The sequence below is a fragment of the Cyprinus carpio genome, chromosome A14, assembly GCF_018340385.1.
Source record: "Cyprinus carpio isolate SPL01 chromosome A14, ASM1834038v1, whole genome shotgun sequence".
NCBI classification, from domain to species: Eukaryota; Metazoa; Chordata; class Actinopteri; order Cypriniformes; family Cyprinidae; genus Cyprinus; species Cyprinus carpio.
Window position 1 is genome coordinate 5,508,199 of NC_056585.1, and position 6,030 is coordinate 5,514,228.

At 35.3% G+C, this 6,030-nt stretch overlaps 1 pseudogene; it reads left to right on the forward strand.

The window, feature by feature from the left end:
• The first annotated feature begins 2,452 nt into the window (after window positions 1-2,452).
• LOC122147402 lies at window positions 2,453-4,858 on the forward strand (annotated as a pseudogene).
• The last annotated feature ends 1,172 nt before the right edge of the window (window positions 4,859-6,030 follow it).

Genomic DNA, 6,030 nt, shown 5'->3' on the forward strand with positions numbered 1-6,030 from the left:
ATTGTCTGTCTGTAACTGCCCTGATTTAAGCTCGCAAAACACTTCTTATTCAGTGGTATTACCCTTGGTAATATTATTAGAAAATATGGGATTAGTTTCCACAGTTATGCTGATGATAATCAACTATATATCTCAACGAGACCAGATGAAACTTCTAAATTATCTAAGCTAACAGAGTGTGTTAAAAATGTAAAAGATTGGATGGCCAATAATTTTCTCCTATTGAATTCAGATAAGACAGAGATATTACTTATTGGACCAAAAAACAGTACACAGAATCTCGTAGATTACAATTTGCAATTAGACAGATGTACTGTTACTTCCTCTACAGTCAAAAATCTGGGTGTTATATTAGACAGTAACTTGTCTTTTGAAAATCATATTTCCCATGTTACAAAAACAGCATTCTTCCATCTTAGAAACATTGCCAAGCTACGAAACATATGACCTGTTTCTGATGCAGAAAAGTTAGTTCATGCATTCATGACCTCTAGACTGGACTATTGTAATGACACTTCTAGGTGGTTGTCCTGCATCCTCAATAAACAAGCTACAGGTAGTACAAAATGCAGCGGCTAGAGTCCTTACCAGGTCAAGAAAATATGATCATATTACCCCAGTTTTGCAGTCTCTGCACTGGCTACCTATTAAGTTCTGTATCAGTTACAAAATATTATTACTTACCTACAAGGCCCTTAGTGGCTTAGCTCCTGCGTACCTAACTAGTCTTCTACCACGCTACAATCCATCACGCTCCCTAAGGTCACAAAAACGCTGGACTTTTGATAGTACCTAGGATAGCAAAGTCCACTAAAGGAGGTAGAGCTTTTTCACATTTGGCTCCCAAACTCTGGAATAGGCTTCCTGATAATGTTCGGGGTTCAGACACACTTCCTCTGTTTAAATCTAGATTAAAGACACATCTCTTTGGCCAAATAATGCATTTAATAATCTTGGACTGCAGTTATATCTGATCAAATGTGCACTATTATTCTTTAGCTTGGGTTAAACTAATTAATTTTGCTTGGCTGGAACAGCAGCTACGCTAATTATGTCTCTATTTGTTTCTCTGTTTTGCCACGGGATTGACATCCATTTGACTAGGATTTACACAAGCTCCAGTCTGGATCCAGAACACCTGAGAAGAGATGATGCCAACCCCTCAGAGGACCTCAGATGATGCTTACCCTGAAACAACATACAGAACTACCACATTTTGCTATAAGTTTGATTGCATCATATAATAATTGCTGTTAATAGTGTTCATCATCTGTTTGATTACATCTTTAACTGATTTTTTTGTACATTTTCTGCCATATGCACATAAACTGACAGTCACCACTGATAAGCTACTACTAATTATTGTAGAAACTTAATTTTCTGTAAAGTTGCTTTGCAACGATTTGTATCGTAAAAACCACTATACAAATATATTTGAATTGAATTGAATTAGCGTTTTAAATCGATTACTGTCCGAAATCGGCGAGTCACAATTTAAAAAAATCATGTTTCAAGATTGATGCATATGCATCGTCACCCAGCCGGCATTTCAATATTAAAAACAACAACTGACCTTATTTCAACTATATTATAACGTTGACGGTTGGTCATGTGCCGGCTGGGCAGGGTTTGTAATTGATGCAGCAATAAAACGAGTGAATCTTTACACCCCTAATAATAACAATAAACTTATTTCATATTTTTTCGCTAAACCTTCTTGGATATCAAGACAGGCACCATGCAATACTGGCCTAATTAAAGATATGTTGTGGTTGTGTGTGAATTTGCACGTTATAATGTAAGCATCATTAATGAACTCTTGTTTTATTAAAAAAAATAATAATAAAAAAACATTGATTAGTGAAATGAAAAAAATTATTTAATAAAAAATGAGAATGATTTTGTAATTGTCTGTAACTGGCCTGATTTAAGCTCGCAAAACACTTCTTATTCAGTGGTACAGTATTGCATTATTTGTGGATCATATTTAATACTTTGCATAAACATTTGCAATTAGTTTTTAAAAGGTATCTGTTCCCAGATAGCACATGTACGTCTGCAAGATCCAATGTTGAAAACTCATTAATACTTTACATTTTTAACTTTTTATTCTAGGTGTGTTACAAAACAATGTCATACCGAGTGAGGAAAGTCCTAATGATTAAAAAACATCAGTATTTCAACATTGTGCATTGCAAGAATGACTCCAATGACAGATGTAACAAATGCTCTTACTGATAACCTTTAGGCCACTGTATAAAAAACAGGTACTTAATTTTTCCCAAAAATCAAGGGTTTTGCAATATACTTTTTATTTTTTTATCTATACAGTAACACAGAGGAGGAGCCTGATCTGGCAGATATTTAACAGTGTTTGTGTCACATTGAACAACATCGCAACACAATCGTTACTGTTTATTCTCCATCATTTACCACACAAAAGCATTTCAGCGTTCAGATAATCATTCAGCAGAAGAGTGTTTACTTTCTTCAAGATTCTTCAAGCGAAGGCAAGATTGCAGTAAGATCATGTTTCCTTCTAATGTCAGTGTGATTTGATCATTATAAATAAGGATGATGATCGGATGTTTCTCTCTCTAGATGACGGTGTTTGTAGTGGCGCTTCTCTCTGTTTCTCATGGGGTTTTCTGTGTCTGTTTCTGATGGATTCAAGCCCGTCGACTGCTCTGACGTTTATAAATCAGGACGGATACTCAGTGGGATTTTACTCCATCTATCCAGCAGGAGACATTCCTGTCTGGGTTTACTGTGAGATGATCTCAGTTGGGAAAGATGAAGACAAAGGAGCATGGACGGTACGAATGTGACTTTACATCATCATACACACATCAGCACATTTATTATGAATCATATATTCTATATAAACCCGTCACAGGTGATTCAGAGGAGAATGGACGGCAGTGTGAATTTCTATTTGCCATGGAATCAGTACAGGACAGGATTTGGGAATGTGGAGGGAGAATACTGGCTGGGTAAGATCTCACAGCGTGTGTGTGTTTGTGTGGATGTTCATGTCCAGTGTTTGGTTGAACGTGTTCTTCATGTGTGTGTATGATCAGGGCTGGAGAACATGTACCAGCTGACACGTACAACAAGTACATGCTGAGAGTGGATCTGGAGGACTTCACCGGAAGGAGAGGCTTCGCTCTGTACTCGTCCTTCTCTGTGGGTCCTGAAGCTGATGGGTACAAACTACAAGTTTCAGGATTCAAAGATGGAGGAGCAGGTAGGACACTTTCATTCAAACTCATGAAAATGCATGGATAAAATTACACTTGAACAGATGTTTACTTGCTCACACACTTTCAAATCTTTTTTGTAATTTCACTGAAACATGTTCTTCATGTTAATAAGAATGCATCGATGTATCAAATAGACCCTGATAATATAATACATCTCAGAGACGTCTATTTGACGTCAATTTTCATCTGCAAGATGTATTTAAGTCTTTAAACTTTTATAGGACGTTTCCTATCAGATGTCACGTTTATGATTTAGAATTCATGCAAAACCGACATCTTAAAGACGTCTGTCAGATGTTTGTACACAGCAGATGTTTTCCAGATGAAGAGATCTTTAACAGACATCTTGGAGATCTGCCAAACAAACAATGATCAGGGCCGATTATATCTTGTCAGAGAAACATGTCATCATACTGCAACCATACTGTGTTTCCCGCATTAGCCCAGTCTCACGTTAACAGGTTTTTAACAGTGCTTTGACCCTATGAATCACCCGTAGTTCAAGAACCATGGGTTTTGCTACACTAACTGTAGTTAACCATAGTATTTGTACTGAAATGGTGGTTATACAAATGGGAATCAATGTCAAAAAAAAAAAGTTATAAAATTGGTAGAAAATAATTGTACACTTTTACTATAATAAAACCATGGTTAATATTAATAAGGGTTAATTAGTTTTAATATCAGTTACTTTAATACTTTTACTTCAGTATTTTTGAATAATTGGATACTTTGTGCAACACTGGTGTTTGCTGTCATTGAAATGTCTCAGTAGAGAGGCTTTACATTCATCCCGAAATTTTCTGGTCAAGTCCCTTTCAAATGCCATTTCCACTAAATGGGCCTTTCGCTGATTATTCGCTGACTATGGGACCGATCCTAAATACATTTTTATATTCCAATATGGTGATCTTAATCGATGGTTCTATCTATCTTGAATACAAATCTCCCTCAGTCTGACGGTCAAGTCATGTTCTTGCCTGATTGGGTTAAGCTAAATTGCATAAAAAAAAATCATTTAAAATTAATAACGTTTTGTTTTTAAAATATTTTGTAACTGAAATTACACATCATGTTTTGTCACATTATCAGCAGAGAAATTAAATACCATAAATATGTTGTACTATAAATAAGTAATAGATAAGATGTTAATGTCCTTAATGATGCTCTTCCTCTCTGCAGGCGACTCTTTGGCCTTCCATAATGGACAGAAGTTCACTACTTTCGACAAGGACTAAGATTCCTATGTCAATAACTGTGCCAAACTGTATCTCGGGGCATTTTGGTACAATATCTGTCACACTGCAAACCCCAACGGTGTGTATTTATGGGGAGAAGATCCCACCATTTACGCCATTGGAAATGTTTGGTACACCTGGAAGAACAATGTTGCTGTTGGCATGAAATTCATCAGCATGAAGATCAGACGTGTGTCATAGAAACATAGTGATTTCAGGAGCAAACATCCAATGTTGTCTTTACTATATTACAAAAGTGAAGGTTTAACGTTTTATTTTTGAATCAACTATTATCTGCTTCTGGTCTTTTGATTTACTGGTATGTAAATGAACTTCCAATAAACTCCTGCACTGCAAGCATGATGTCTTTATGTACATTGTGTCAGATGTGGTGTTCTCATGAGAAACCAATCATTTTATGAACAATTAGTCATTATAAGTGGAACAAATGGTTAAATAAAGAAGATAGTCAAATAAATGAGACAAATCAGTAAATGAGTGAAATAAATTAAATTAAATCATTACTCCCATGAACTGCTGTATTTCATATTTCATATTTCCATGCAAATATTGAGTAAATACTCTATAGTCTCTAATGTTTTGTGGATTCAGGATTGTGTGATGTCAATCTGCAATTGCGAGTTATAAAGTCAGAATTGTTTGATAGAAACTCACAATTCTGAGAAAGTCCAAATTGTGAGATAGTAACTTGCAATTCTGGCTTTATAACTCGCATCTGAGACTTTATATCCCACAATGCTGACTTTATAACTGTAACAGCGAAACTGTAGTGAAAGACTCTGCGTTTCAAACCCAGAAATGTCAACACAATATTAAACATGAACTGATCTCCTCCTGTATTCATTTAGTGCAAAAACACACAAAATAAATTAATTTCAAAATTTACTCTCCATATCGAAGTTGTTGTTAAAGATGAACAATATTGATATGAAACGTAATAATTGTAGTTCTTGAAATTGATCAGTATAATTTTTCCATTCTCAAATATAACAAAAATATCAAGTAGATTTTAAAAATATGAATTGTAAGTCAAATAGCCTACTAAATAGCTTACTTTCATGAAAAACTGAAATTATATAAATTTTAGAGAAAATAGCCATAAAGACAAACACAAACAAAACGTGAGGAACACACGTCAGTTATCTTCTCATGCACCGCTTTCTCACACAAGGCTGTTGAATTGTGTTGGCAATAAAGACAAATTCATGGTTTCCACAATCCTCCACCACTGAAAGCAGATTCAATATTAAACGTTACTTTTCAGGATCATCGCAAAACAGTCAAATGGATCTGCTGACGATTTTCTTGCACGAATGGTTGATATTTCAACATTATTGTACAACACAAGAATGAGTTCAAAAGATGGGTTCATACTGATAAAGGCTGGGTTGAAAAAGGACTCAGCCACTGAAGATCCAGTGATCTGAACATCTCACGACACTTACAGTTACTCTTATTCTTCAGCATTTACTGGACAGATAATGAATATGTATTTTTATGTAATTTTT